Source organism: Drosophila eugracilis, unplaced genomic scaffold (genome assembly GCF_018153835.1).
Source record: "Drosophila eugracilis isolate 14026-0451.02 unplaced genomic scaffold, ASM1815383v1 contig_376, whole genome shotgun sequence".
Classification (NCBI taxonomy): Eukaryota; Metazoa; Arthropoda; class Insecta; order Diptera; family Drosophilidae; genus Drosophila; species Drosophila eugracilis.
The window spans coordinates 17,574-33,381 of NW_024573234.1; the positions used below are offsets into that span (position 1 = coordinate 17,574).

The 15,808-nt window shown below is 43.4% G+C and overlaps 1 protein-coding gene across 4 annotated transcripts in view; it reads right to left on the reverse strand.

The window, feature by feature from the left end:
- The window catches only part of LOC108118533, an 84,828-nt gene that overhangs the window by 16,681 nt on the left and 52,339 nt on the right, over positions 1-15,808 (reverse strand). For all 4 annotated transcript variants that reach the window (XM_017231285.2, XM_017231284.2, XM_017231283.2 and 1 more), the window contains one exon: positions 3,920-4,003. The gene's annotated coding sequence lies outside the window, so the exon portion shown is untranslated. The remainder of the gene's footprint in view (positions 1-3,919; positions 4,004-15,808) is intronic.

A 15,808-nucleotide genomic window follows, 5' to 3' on the forward strand; every position in this document is an offset into this window, starting at 1 on the left:
TGCTTGGGCGTCCAGAGCGAGGCTGGTCATTGGCATCTTCCCGGCCATCTTGGAAGAGTTTGTACCACTTGTACACATTTTTTTTACTCAGAACAGTTTCACCGTATGCCACTGTCAACATTTCAAGTGTTTCAGAGCACTTAATTTTATTTTTTACACAAAATTTGATGCAAATCCTTTGATCCATATTTTTCGATAGCAAAAAATCGCCGAGCTCGCAAAACAACTTGTAACTTTACGCCTCTCACAACCAAACAAAAGAGGATGTTCCATTGAAACTTGGTACAGATGTTAGGGAAGAGTGTACCAATATAACAAAACAAAAAAAACGATAATCGAAAATATGTTGCCCGAGAAATTTGAAAAGTCACCTTACTTTTTGAACACACCTCGTATGTTGCCCGAGAAATTTGAAAAGTCACCTTACTTTTTGAACACACCTCGTATTTCGTGTTTTCGATAAGGGGTAACCATCATCGAAATTGGAGAAATCTAACAAAAATTTGACATTTTAATGTGTGAACACAGTTCGATAAGAATTTTAATTATGAGACCAACGATGTTTAACATTCCATATTCCGACAACTATTGACTTTGTATGAGAACAATTTGGCAACAATCAGGATTACGAGCTTCGGCGATAACGGTGCTTGCCGTACATAAACCTTAGTCAAAACGAGGCTCAGACCTAAAGGAAAGATTGCTTTGAGCCAAAAATAAGGATAGTTTAGTCAAAGAACAGTATTTTTCCGAAGTGTGTGGCATTTGTAGGCCCTCGGTCCTGTTCAGTGTGGTCCGCTTAGTTGTGGATCTTATTTAATGGCGTCTCTTTGGTTTCGTTTGGTTTGGTTCTTTCCATACGATGTTTTTTGCCCTTTTGTTGTCGCTTTGAAAGGCTAAGGCACAAAGGCGAGGGAACCGCTAGTAACCAGTACCAATAACGACCGCCTGGCAAAACCACCTTGTGACCGAGCCAACTACCTCAATTTGCATATGGAATTTATGCTTTTGATGGCGCTGGCGAAGCCGGCCAAAGTCAACTGCATGTTAATGAAAGCCGAATGCCCTTTTCCCTTTTCCATTTTCCATTTTCCAACCAGCCCCGTGCAAGTAGCTGCCCCGCCGCCCTCTGCTAACATGACTTTTTTCAGCCCGCCGTGCATTTTTGAAAAGCGAAAAGTTCAAGGATTGCTGCAGAGACGTCGTCGTGCGCTTAGATTCTGTGGAGTTTTCGGTGCCCCGCAGTGGCAGCGAGGTAACCCCAAATAGCAACAATCAGCACAGCAGCAGCAGCATCAGCATAAGCAGCGGCAACGTGGCCACATCAGCAACAGCAACGGCAACAGCAACCGAACGCCAAAAGCTGAACTACATAAAACATAAAGCTGGCCAAAGCATTGTGCTTTCGAGAACTTGACTTTAAAATAATGCAAATGAAAATTAATCCAGCAGGAAGAACTTATTTGAATATAATTTGCATTGCTTTTTTCTGCAATTTTTAACCATGTTGGGAACATTTTAAATTAACAGTTCGAAACTGGACTCACAAACTGTATATATGTATCCTTCAGTAATTTATAACTACGCACCACACATGTTGTTCGATCCTGAAACAGAATACTATGACTGAAAACACTCCTCTATTGCAAGTGATACCCATAAAAGGAAGGCGTTCGCTGAGCATTGTGTTAGAAGAAGCATTGCGAAGACCTTTATTGAACATTTTCCAAGGCTCTGCTTGAGAAATGCCAAGGAACTGTCGTTGATTTTCTCAAAATGCTAAAGTTGAACTTGTGGGTGCTTGAGATCTGTTTGAAATGTTGATCACTTCTTTGGATGACCATGGTGACATTTCTTGGGATTTGTGATGGCTTTTATATAGTACCAATCCTTATAATCAAGCCAAGACTTTATTTCAACGTCGACTTGAGTCGGCCAGTCTGTGTCCGATTGAGATCCAAGACCTCCCCCAACATGTTACCTTTCACTTGCGACTGACAACTGCACTGATGGTAACATTTTCATATTTTTTTGCCAGTGTCAGCTTTGAAATGTAACGGGCTCTGGTGGGGAAGCCATTCGTCATTGGCGTTCGGCTGGCTGCACGACAAACATCCAATTAAGCTATAAAAATCTTAATTTAATTATTTGCTACACGAACAAAGCCGCAGAACGAACGCTGGATGATGGAAATTGTACGGAGTTTGGAGCTTGGAGTTTGGGGTTTGGAGATGGCGATGGTGGTTGGCGATGAAGTTGGATTCAGAAGACGAGGGGAATAGATGGGGCCTCGCTTCGAAAAGGAGGCAAAGCCACAGCATTTGCCATTCACATCCCCGTTCGCATTCGCATTCGCATTCGCATTCGCATTTGCAGTTTGGAAAACGAGTGCAGCGGCGAGATGACGACAACGATTTATGGTGGCCGGTTTTTCTTCATTTGGGCTCTGCTCTGAGCCCGAGCTGCTAGCTGCTGGCTCTTAGCTCCTAGCTCCTAGCTCCGACCTCTGAACACCGACCACCGAACACCGAACTCCGACTCTAAGCAAAGACAAAAAGCAAAAGGCAAATAAATCAAAAAGCAAGATCACGAGCAGCCAAGCAGCCAAGCAAGCGAGCAAACGAGCAACAAGGCAGCATGCATTTTTCATGAATTAGTTCACATATAAAAGTCAAATGCAAGCCAGAGTTGGAAAACCGGCCAAAAGGGGGCGGGTGGCCGGCAACTGGAGTTGGCTGGAGGCGCATAAACAGATTTTGTGGTGGTAGAACACACCGAGGAAAAAAACTGACAGCCCACTAAGCCCACAACAAGAAACAGCAAAAATCGAGACCAGTCAACAAATAGAGAGGAAAAAAAAGAACGAAAAGGAGTTGGTTCCTGCGAAAACATTTCGGCCTTAAAGAGTAAAAGGTTTGTGTAGCTTGGCTGCTGCATAATTAATGAAATTAAAACAGCTAGCAGTCTATTTCTGTCATTTTTCTGGGCCATAAATTAGATGAAACATGAGCACTCGAAGAATCAAGTCAGGGCTTTCAGGGCAGTGATAATAGCAAGCCGATAATGCGAATCGCCCCGGGGACAAGGAGTGTGGAAAACATATTTTGGATAAAAGGTCTTAGCCGTAGCGAAATCGAAATCAAAACGAGCCGCCGCCTGACTGACCCAAAAAACGACCTGGAAAAATCAACCTGGGATCCAGAAACCAAAAGCCCAGTCAGCAGGATAAAGCGAAAACGTTTAATGCGAGCTTGTTGTTAGCCGTTTTTGTTGTTGGCCGTTGTTTGCTGTATTTTGTTTGTTGTTATGCTTGTTGTTGGCATGCCCGTTAGCCATTCATGGACCCGGCCACTTGATACAACAACAGATCTCCCAACAGAAAGTCAGGAAAAGTGTGCCGGAGAGAAGCCGGGGTGGCTGGGTGGCTGAAAGCGGAATTTTGTTTGATTCTAGGAGATGAAAATGGCAGGCAGGCAGGCAGGGAGTGAGTACGAGTGCACGGTGAACGGAACATTGAGCAAATTAAAATATAATAAATGGACTTAAACACACTGGCATATGTCTGAGTTTGCTTTACTTTTCTGTACGAGTTTGGCAAACAACTCAGCAAAAGGAAGCTGATTCCCATTTAAATCTGCAGAACGACTGTAAACTGAGTGCGGAATGGGATTTTATTTACTCTTCCAGCTTTAAAATAAAGTTCAGCAGTGTTTGTCAAGAAGTTAACCTTAGAAGTTTCGAGCTTTCTCGATATATAGTACCTGCAGTTCTTTCTAACTAAATCCAACAATTCAGTTGCCTGGCCAAGTGAAATTTAGAGCATAAACGACTTCTGTCAGCCATATCTTCTCGATTTCCCTCGATAAATGGAACACAGCCCAATTTCAGTGTGCACCCAATAAGGCTCGGAAAAGCTTACCTGATGGACGCCAGGTGCCACGAAGGCCGAGGAATTCCGGAGCTGGATGTTGCTGCTGTTGTGGTTGAGGTTGATGCCGTTGTGCTGCAAGAAACAAAAGAGGACAAGGCTCGATTAGTGTCACGTCGGAAATCCAATGGAAAAACAGGGAATCCAAAAGACTTGAGGATTTCCTCCAACCTTATCAAGTCTTTATAATTTATATAAAATTGTGAAAAATGCAATAAGGCAAGGGACCTAAAGGGGCCTTAAGGACAGGTATTGCCGTGCAAAGGCCCATATCTAAAGTGTACACAAATACGGGTAACATAAATGCGGGAAAACTCGGTTCAAGGTTTCCACTACCGTCTGTTGGCCCACTTTTGAGGGTGGCGGCAAGAGTGAAAGTGAATTATTAAAAACAATTGCAATTGGCGTTGATAACAAGTGCACACGCGGCTCCCACTGTTGCTCATTAGGGTTTCTTTTGTGTTGCAACTGCAACAGAAGGTGGTTGGCGTTGTTGCCGCCGTTGCCGTTGCCGTCATCGTCCCCAATGCCCTATATTTCAGACACGCTCCAAGGTCGAAAGTTGAATTTATACATTATACCGCATAGCATGGCATATTTATTTTAAAATTGGTGCTCACCAGCTCACCAGAAGCTTAATTAAGGACAGTTCACAAATATTTGCACAGCAACTAATTGAATAAGAGCTAAATTGATAAATTGTATATATTTTTAGATGGGCAGATGTATCCTGCCTAATGGAACTTAATTAAAATATTCCTGCTGGTTTGGCTCTCTCGGCCCACAGTTTTCAGTTCTCAGCTCAGCTCTCTGCTGGCAGTCCGCTTTAATTAATGATAGTCGACAAGTGCAACAGCGGCCACGCCCTTTATTCGGCCCCCTGTCCTGCGAGGAGAGCCAAAACAAAAAGGTCCGTCAGCTGGATGTCAGCGTGTCGAGAAGAAGGGCGTCGGAGCAGACTTTCAGTCCTGGCCAAATGGATAAAAACAGCAGAAGCAGCTTAGCTGGATTGCAGATTGCAGATTGTTCATACGCTGCGTGGTCCCCTTGAGCCAAAATGAAGTTGCTTGCGGTTTGGAACAGACAGCGAGGGCAGGGCAAGGCAGAATCATGATTTATGTCTTTTTATTTAATTTTCATTGAAAAACTGGCACACAAGGCGACATGACGACAAACAACCGAAACACCAACCCAGTCCGGCTAGCCAAATATAATTAAAATGGCATTTGCTCGCCATTTTGCCCTACCCTTGCCCTTTCCTAGCCACCTTTTTCCACCATCTTGCTTTGGCAGCAGCAATCTGCAGTTGCCAGTTGCCAGAGCCTGGAAATGCAAATAAATAAGACAATGGCAAAGGCTCAAATGCAAATAGGATGACTTTATTAAAAGGCTCAGAATTGTTTATAAACTTCACAGTTGGCAAATAATAAATACCCAAGGCAAGGCACATACAAGAGAGGGACGAGGGAGTACGAAGCTGAGGAGCCAAATGTACTGGGACTTGATAAGGAAATAAAGAACGCCCCGTCTAACAGGCCACGCGACCTTTTCTGTCTGACTTTCCCTCTTGTTTTTTTTTCCTATTATGACAAATGCAAATGACACACTCCAAAAAGGTGCCTGCACAGTGGGGAATATGAACTGCTGGGTGTGGGCGCAGTCTATAAACAAGAATTAAAATGGCAATGACAATAATACAACAACAGCCAGGAGGCAGCACAGTGGTACAGAATCGAGACCAACTTATGAAAAAGGAAACAAAGGAGGGCAAAAAGAGTTGAGGAAAAACCCACAAGAGTGAATTTCTACAGCCTTCCCTGCGGACTGTGCAAAAGAAAACCGACTTGAGGGATTTCCTCGGGCTGCTTTTACCCATTCTATCTCCCTCGCCTAGAGGACTTTCCTCCCACAATTCTTGGCACATTCCCCACGGTGCACGAGTTGCCAGTTGCCCGTTGCCCGTTTGCCCGCTGCAAAGGGAAAAATGTAAGAGGCAGGGCGGGCAGTTGGCAACCAGAAAAATGCCGCCAACGCCATAAATCATGCGGCGGCCAGCAGCAACAGCAACAGCGACTGACAACCAGCAACAGAAATGTAACAAAAAAGTATAAACATAAAAAAGCGAAATTAAATAACAATAACAAGGTTATTCTGCGAGTGTTGCTGGCGTTGCTGCGATAACGCTTTTGCTTTTGCTTTGGCTCTGCTTTTGCCTTTGCCAACTAAGTGCAGCCGGGCAACATGGAAAACATTTCAAGTGTGCAGCAAATTGAGTGTTTTTATTGCATTAACATAAATAAATTAGAATGCCGGGAAATGGAATGGTCTTTGGCACGTTGCTGCAGACTTACAACGCGTGTTTCCAGCCGCAGATATATACACTCGCAGAAATTTGTGTTTCTCTCGTAGATTATCATAATTTAGAATCTAAATCAGAGGTGCTCAAACCCCAGACTATTTACTAATACAAATACAAGAAAGCGCGTACATATTTAGTGACACTTTTGTGTTGGTCTGCAGCTGTACACTGAGAGAAAGAAAAACACTCTTATTACTCATTTTAGCACTCGCGTCGATGGTCCACTGCGAAATAAACGCTAAAGTGCAAACAGAAGTTAAAGGAACGGAATTCCAGTGCAAGTGTCCGAGGATGGCCGAAGAAGAAACCAAAACAAATTACACGGAATGAGGCGGAAAGAAGAAACAACAAATTTGTAGCGGAATAGCTCGGAGTTTGAGGATGATCGAGGAAAGAGGTGGAAAGAGGGAAACGAAAAATTGTTGGTGGAACAGCTAGGAGTACGAGGATGATCGAGGAAGAAACAAGAACAAATTGTACTCCAGTTGGAGACGGAATGAGGCGGAAAGCGGGAAGCGAAAAATTGTTGGTGGAGCATTTACAAAAACAAATGAGCACTCAGAGCATAGGCGTTGAGTACCCCTTATTTAGATAAGCACTAAGTGAGGAAGGGTGCAGAAGGGAATCCATCTATGTTTAATATCGATTGCACTCCCTACCACTAGCTGTTAGCTCACCTGTTCGAATTTTGTTTTGAGTTTCATGCGGAAATTGTAATGACAGCTGCTCCTGCCAGGGCCTCTGATATTGCAGCTCCTGGAACAACACTAGCCTTGTGGCAGGGACAGCACCGCCCACCGCCTGTTGCCAAATGACAAAACAAAGCTTTAAGCTCCTTTTGGCCAGTGTCAATAAAATGAAATTAAGAACTTTAAATGGCCGAGAGCCCAAGGACAATTTAATCAAACCAACTGCAAATGAATGCACAGAATGGCAGCATTTGCGTGCCGACACAACAGCAGTAGTAGCAGCAGCAGCAACCGCAGCAGCAATACCAACTGCAGCAGCAACGAGCAACGAGCAACGAGCAACAAGCAACATCCCAACAGCAACAGGAAACGCAGCAAAAGCAGAAGCAGAAGCAGCAGCACCAGTAGCAGAACCAGCAGCAGCAGCAGCAGCAGCAGCAGCAGCAGAAACAATCAAAAAGTTTTTAAAACAAATTAAAACTTGACGACAAGAACAAGAAAGGGAAGAAGGGAAAATGAGCAACTGGAACTACAATGGCTTCTTTAAATTTATTATGCGGTCAATTGCAAGATGTCCAAAAAAGAGTGACCGAGACAGAAACAGAACAGAGACACCTCCTTCCTTCATTAGCTGTCCGGCAAAAAACACCAAAGTTAGCAGGAAGAAACTTTGGCTTCGTCTAATTTGTTTCAGTCATTTATAAAACGCAAACTATTCAAGGTATTTACTAGTCAAACAAAAGTTACAGTTAACTGAAAAGTTGGCATTTAGTAAGCCTATAAATGTTTACTTTATGCCCTTAAAAATTTCTATTCAATTCGAAGCAGAACTGTAAATTAAAGTAAAATTGATGATTGTCGATACAATTAGGGCAAGCTTTTAAGAGTTTTAAGTTATGGTGAACTCGAAAGAGTTTTCCAATTTAAATAAACATTTTCAATGCTCACTCAACAGCTTTTGCTCTTGGATAATGCTCGCAGTTAATCGTAAATTGCAATTGAATGACAGACTCCCATTTCGAAGGCGGCCACGCCCCACGCCCCATGCCCAAAATGCAATCAAACGCGATGAAAACTTGCAACACAATGCGGCGAAAACTTTCGGCGATAGACGAGGGAAAACTGCTCAGCTGCAATGGCAAACAAACTTAAATCGAATTCATGACAAATGATGCGCGAATTTTCACCATTCACTCGCCTTTGAGGAACTAACCGAGAAATACAAATTATAAAGACGTGGTAGCTGAGACAGAAAGACGGATGGAAGCATCAGCCATCAGCATCAGCATCAGCATTGAGATCAAAAATAATATACGAGTGGGTATGAGGGCCGTCGGAGTCAAGGTTATGCCTAGGTTCAATTACCCCTCCGTTTTACCATTCCACACTTTTTTATTTATTTTCTGCCCCTGTTATTATGGTCTTTTGTCAAAAGGTTAAAGCCAAATGAGAAAACAAAGTCTTATGCTTGAGTGCACAGTCAAGGGTGCTTCTTCTTGGCCTTTTCCGCTTCTTATTATTGGGCAGACTGGCCATGATGATGATAAGACTGTAATTACATTTCGAGTGCATCCAAATGCATCCGTAAGCTTGAGAGCACGGAAGGGGCAATCAATCTATTTTAGTCATTCTACTAACTCCTCAGCACATGTGTACATGCTTACACTTTAAACTCGCATTAAACGAAGTAACTAGCTTCCACTAGGAACTTAGTTCGGGGCTAGCCAACGTCAGAATGCCAAAGCAGCAGCAGCCACCGGACATTTGGGGATTGTAGTCAAACACATTTGTTAAAAATTCGAAATCCCCATAAGCCAGGGGATTGGATTGCTGGGAAGTTTACACTGATGTCGTGTGTGGGTTGTGTGTTGTGTGTGGTGTGTGCTGTTCACTTTTAGTCTTTTAGTTTTAGTTTGCGACAGTTTGGTTTGCGTTGGCTTTTTTGACAGCAACTAATCGGCAATCAATCGATCGTGTAGCATCGGTCATCGGTCTGAGAAAGTCTCTCGCCCTCGCCATCATCGATCAGCCCCAACGGCAACGGGTTTTTCACAGACTTTTACATTGTAAACTCTTCATTTGGCGGCCTGCGAAAGCGTTGACCAAAATTGACGACGACGAATTGACTTTCGCCTCGGAGTCGAACCCGAATTCGAACCCGCAAAGTTCAATCGCCTTTGGGTCGACGCAATCGTTGCAGATGCAGCAACGCAAGGCAAAAACTAGGCTCGCTTTTTTCCATTCCAAATCTCTGTGATGGATAAGTGCATTTCATAAACCATAAATTGCCATTTTACTTTGACGAAACTTTGATTTAGCCCCCAGGGATATTGAGGTATGAATATGAAACCGAGTCCCAGCTGCCTCTCCTCTCAAGAATCCGCACCAGGAGCTTGTGATTGTAGTCAGCTAGGGTCGCAGTAGGAATGAGACACACTGAGAAATTTGAGGTTTACTTCAATCACAGTTTGTAGCTGCTGCCAGTATTTAGATAACAGTCTCATATTTCCTCCAACGAGACAGTTAGATATTTATGATAATTAGAAACAGATACAACAGAGCCAAGTAAGCCATTATGAAGTACACCTTACATGGTGAGGACCATTTCGCTGGGCAACTTTCTATACGATGTATTAATTTTTTCGTCAACTGCAGAGGCTTACTATGCCTGACATCTCCAACAGATGTGATTTGTTCGTTTGCATTTGTAAAGTAAAGTTTCAGCAACTTCATGATGCTTTTCCCACAGTTCTTTTTCGGCCTCATGAATATTTGCTGAGGTTCTCGACAGGCTGGGAAATTGATCCTGTTGCAGAAGAGTAATTTAGTGAGAGAGAGCAAAGCTCTACACGCTGCTGGCCTCGGATGGGCTCTATCCGAAAAGTTGGCCCGGGAAACTTTGACTTTTCTGGGGTACAATGGGCGTCATTTGCAGCACGGATACTTGCCAATCAAGTGGCCAATGTCTCGAATGTTGCCAACCACTTGCAGTCCTAAGCCTGTCTAACGAATCATTCAAAGTTTCTCGTTGTCTGGTTGCGCAATCCCCGAATGCACTTGAAAGTTTTCAGACTCAACCTGAGAAGGGTGACTGGATGGCCAACAGCAAATGGCCAATGGCCAATGGCCACTCTGGCTTTTTGACGGCGATCAGTAACCTGAAATCGCCACGCATCGGTTGACAAGTTCAAGTTTAATAGAAGCAACGCAGCGATTCACGCGCTGTAAAAGTCGCCAGCAAAACGCGCCGCACCACTCCACGCCGCGCCGCGCCGCGCCAACGGCATTTGTTAGAAAACCACTGACTTTGGCAACGTGTCAAGCCGGTTTTCGGTTTCACATGGCCACCGGTCAGCATTTTTGCAGCACGCGCCCCACTCCAAAGCACACGCACACAGACATGGGCGCAGATTATTTGAAAAAACACAGCTCAGATACACACCTATACAGCCGCACACCCAAACAACTCTCACACTCTCAAATAGTGAGAGAAAAAGGAAAGAAAATCCGGTCCGGCCACGCTCAATAAAAATGTTAATTTGAACTGTAACAAGTTCAACAACAGCAGCAACATAAACAAGAGCAACAAATTGCAATTTCACCTTGTTGCAGCGGCGTCTATTTGAATGGTCAAACCCACAGCGAAGAAACCCAAAGAGCCCTAGCTCGAATTCTCTGGGACTCTGAGAAGACACTTAGAGATTGATTTGTGGCTCCGATATAATGAATAAGCAGACCTTAAATTGGTTCACTGAACCGCTCCTAAGACAGTGACCTCACCGACAGATCACAGATTGATCAAAGCAAGTCCGAGAAATTACCATAAAGTAGTGTTCGAATTAATTACCGGGACTTTAGGACGGGTAACCTATTTACTTTATATCGCTGCCTGAAATCAAACACCTCATAAACTAAAGCCCAGAACTTACACTGAAATCTAAGCAAACGCCAGATTAGATTTGAGTGATGGTTGGCTGAGAACCATTTGGGTTACTAAAACGATAAAAATATATCTCTTTTTCGCCTTAACTAAAGAAAGCTGCAGTTCAATGAACGATATCTTAAAGACATGGGTTTCTTGGTAAACCCAAGGTGCAATCTGTCTCTGAGATCCACTGAAATGAATTGGTATAATTATTGGAGACAAGCGCTAGTTAACTGCCCTAACTGGCATCTTTCTATTGAATGCACATCGAAATTAGATCGGATTGGGTTTATGTACTAATTTTATTGACTTGAAATCTGTTATAACCATTAATTCCCTACCTTGACCAAACATTTATATGGGCTGGTAAATCCCCAACCCGGACTCTTCAATTATCTAGTTCAACTGCCCATTTCCGTCTCCCATCGAAACTCCAACTTCGACCGAAATGGCGAGAGCAAACAATAATCATAAAAATAATAATGGTTACGGTTTCTTCCTCTGTTTTCTCCATCGAGGCATTCATCTTCTTCGGCTGCGTTTTATTGAAAAAATAAATAAACATCGTAACAGTTTATGTATCATCATAATCATCATTGATTATGCTTTCCGTATGTGTAGCATTTTCATAATCAATCAATTGGTTGGCCAAGATGGGAGGGGAATCGAACGGGATCTCAGATTAATCTGGATTACACTCTACGGGTGCTCTACGGGATATGTACATACTCGGAGCTAGGACATCCTCTCCAGAGCTGGTTTATAGGGAATTTTTTTCATAACTTTTAAAAGTATGCCCATTCTCCCATTGATAACATGACTCATTGGCAGTTTTGATAGGGAAGTTCCACTCCTTATCATATCTAACATACACAGCAAACGTCACCATTAGCCTCAGCCGCAGAATGACAAACTGGTACCCCTTTTTAATGCCACCTCATTACCAGTAATCGGCGCTAATTCATTCGATTAACTGTTGATTTCGACAATAAAATATGTCCCAGAGCGGCTTCCGCAAAACGCAAAGGTCGAGCAACTTTCACGGTGAGATTTCTAAAACAAAATCGTTCGGAATGTCGTTGTGTGGCTTTAATTTCGTCCGGTTGATTGGATCTTTTCAATTGCCGATTAATTACTCCGGGTACACGCACAGTGCTGGGGCTGAATTGAAACTGAATTGCCTTGGGACACGCCCTCCACTTGGCCTGTCTATTTGGGACACATTGCACATTGGCAATCTGGCCGAAAGGCAAGGCGTGCCGCCTCACAGCAGGTGCCGAAATAAAATAACACACGGGTTTCGAGGGACTCCGATAATCCCGCTCCCAGTCTCGAATTCCCACAGCAAAACGATTATGGCCAGCCGGAAATATCCCACAGACATCAAATTTGCGTGCTTCATCGTGTCCAGCAGCAAATTGCTGAGACAACAGAAACGATGAGTGGAGAGGGAGGGCAAAAAATAAACCCTAAAAACAAACAGCAAACAGCAAACAACACGAAATTAAAACAAACGATAAATCGCCGAAAATGAAGGTGTTGCTCACCCGACCAAGCCACACAAACACACAAACTTTGTATGTATGTATATGATAGTGGCATATACTAAGGCATTTATGCAAATCGCCGACGGCATTTCACGAGCCATCCATCTCTTCTGCAGAAACTGCACTGAAGTAAGACATCAAATTGAAAGTTATTACATTGAACGACATTAAGAAGATAAAGCCTGGACTCTAGCCTAACAAAATCTACAGAATCAGATGCTGTTTAACTAGTCTCGTAGCCGCAGCCACAAACTATAAATATACCGAAAAAGTGATAGAAATAAAATTCAAATGAGACGACTCAAAGAAAGCTGACTCACATAATGGCTGGAATAAAACCACAGAAGTCGGGGGCTGATGATGGCAGGGAATTATCGCCCTCACAATGGTCATAAAGTTGGATGTCATTCATTGGAAGTTCCTCCGAGTCATCTTCAGGTGTTTCTCATCACCAAGTGTCTACTGTGCTTGCTTTTTGTTCGGTGGCGTTAGCGTTATGTCACTAAAATCAAAGACTGCGGATTTAAGCCACTAATCCAGGGGCAAAAACTGCTTGAAATCGAGCACTTTCAACTTTGCTGTTTGCACTTAAATTCCATCTTTTGATTGCGCTGCATTAAATTGATTTCTGTTGCTTTTTTACGGCGTCCTCATCTTCTCCGGCTACTTCGTCATCATCATCAGCATCAGCATCAGCGACGACATAGGATTTGTTTCGTATTTCGTGTTATTAACGCGCATGATTGGCGTTTCTGCTTCTTCCGTTTGATTTCTTCCAATTGGCGCGCTCATCAGTTTATTTATTTACTTTGATTACTTCACATGGAGGAGCAGAAATGAAAATAAAAGCAGCCACAGCCACTGCCACAGCCACTGCAGTTGTTCCCGAAGAAAATTGATTTCGTTCGTTTCATCCATCGGCTACTTCCGATTTTCAGTGGGTATATGTCATGTCATTCCGGGGGCATTACGCAATTACCACTAAAAAGTGACTTGCCACAACTTTGGCCAACATCTTTTTGCTTTCGTTTGGCTTAGAAACCGTCCCCTTTCGCCGGCTACATACGTGGATATATTTATTGCTGGGAAAATAGCTTGGAGACATTCACTTTTCTTGCCACATTTCGTGGTAAATTGAAGCAATATTTTGGCATATGCCACCGTCGGTGTTGGTGTCGGCGAACAAAATAAAGAAAGAAATAAAAACAATAAAAGTGGCAAGGAGCGTGGGTCGCAGATTGCCAAACACACATCACCATTGTTTTTCATCGGGTTTTGGCTTTCCACAGAATTTACCTGTAATCCTTTAAATTGCGCTGCCCAGATAAGGATGCCGAATGGGAAATTGTTCAGTTTTAGGAACTTTGTTTAATCTCTCGAACTTTATGGTTTGCCACGGAGACTCTTGATTATTCCAAATATGATTGATGTGGTGATGGAAACATGAAGCGGAAAACTGAGCTTTCCCCTCCCCCTTGATCACGCCTAAGTAGTATCTGTTCGCTGGCCATACAATTTAACGCTTTTAATTCGCAGTTTGCAAGAGTAAAAAGCCAGAAAATTCTTTTCATTCCCATTTTTCCCGCTGCTTGTTTTTTGTTTGCCAATACAGGTTTCGTGGTTAATGTTGTTCTTTTTGTTGTAGTTCTTGTTGTTGTTGTTGTTGTTGGTCTTATTTACGTTGTGGCTGTTATTGTTGGGCGGAAGTGGCTCGTTGGCAGAGGCGCGCTTTGTATTTCGCAAATGTGCGCGGCCTTTTCAATAGTATTTTTCACACTTGTGGAAATTAAAACTTAACTGAACATTCTGATGCTGTAGTTGTTTTTGTTGTTGTTGTTGTTGTTGTTGTTGTTGTTGCTGGTGCTGGTGCTGCTTTTGTGTCGTTGCCGCTTTTATTGTTTTAATTACACGCGTTTTTCCGCGCATTGTTTCAATGACCGTCACGCGCCACAAGACTTTCCCCCCTCGAGTCGTTTTTCCCGCCTCTTGTTTGCAAAATGAAGTGGTTATATCTGCTCCCGGCTGCCCCCCAAACCAATCGCTGTGTGTCCCCCACCCAGCCATCCGAAGCATTAATGATAATTTCAAAATGACATAAACGTAACTCCCAGAGCTTCTCGCCAACGGACTAGAGATGGTCTGGCAGCGTTATTAATATCGTTAGTATCTGATATGGATAGGTTCCCAAGAACTGTCATTGGACCAAGGACCAAAAATAAAGGCACAATCCTAAGCAGCTCGATATATTATGCAGCGAAAAACAGCTAGGAAAATACTTTAAAATGTTTCCAAGCTAATCAAAGATAGAATGCACGCAAGACAGCCATCCCCAGGCCATCTCTCAGGCCCGAGGGGCGGCATTGTAATCAATGAACTGGCGGGCCGCAGTCCAGTTTGCAGCTCGCAGTCCGCGATTCACAGCCTGAGTTGGGGCAACCCCAAGTTAAATGAAATAAATGAATGGCCGTCCCCCCCTCGCCTTCTCTTCTTCTCCATGGTCGTGCATTTTCATGCCTTAATGAAAAACTCATTTTTAATTATTTTTTGTTCATTTGCGGGAAACTTTTCACTGGCCGCCGACGAGCTGGCCGCCGTTCGTTGGCCTATGCGTCGTATGCGTAATTTATTGTGCTTTATTCTCGTTTCGACGTTGACAAGTTTAAGTTGGCATTTGCAAAGCGTAATAACCAACTGTTAATGCGATCTCTGCAACTTCCCCACCCCCTCTTCATTTTTTCTTCGAGTTCATGGGATGCAGGTGGAAACCGTTAGTTTCAGCTCGAGTTACCTTAGCAGCAGAAGCAGCAGCAATGGGAAAAGCATGCAACGTCGAGGACAAATATCGTATTTCATCATTTGTTTAAGCCACGCCATTGATTTTCACAGGTATAGCAAAAGCAAGCTTACACAGAGAGCAAAGGAGGGTCGATTTCAAACTTTTTCAGTACTAATGTGGCTCCTAAAACTCGAATAATAATAGCAATGAATGCCAGATTGCGAAAGTTGTACAACCTATTTGAAGTTCAAAGCTCAAGTCGAATCTCCAGAAGAAAATGTCCCTTTACAGTCCTTCCTTTGGTACTTCTAACTAGATTCCGCTTTCCAGTGTAGCAGCAGGTAAAGCGAAAGCAAGAGCAAGAGCAAGGCTTGTCATTCATTAGGATAGCATGTCATTCATTAGCTCACAGGCAACCCCTTCGGATTCAGTCACTGCACCCAGTTACCGGTTACACGGAAAGGGGTGAAATGGGGGCGGGGGAACGTAGACTACGGCGGCAATAACAACAAGATACGGCGGAAGCATCGCGGTGTGGATGTCATCGGGTTTCAGACCAATTTGTTTTTGCCTCACTCAAGACG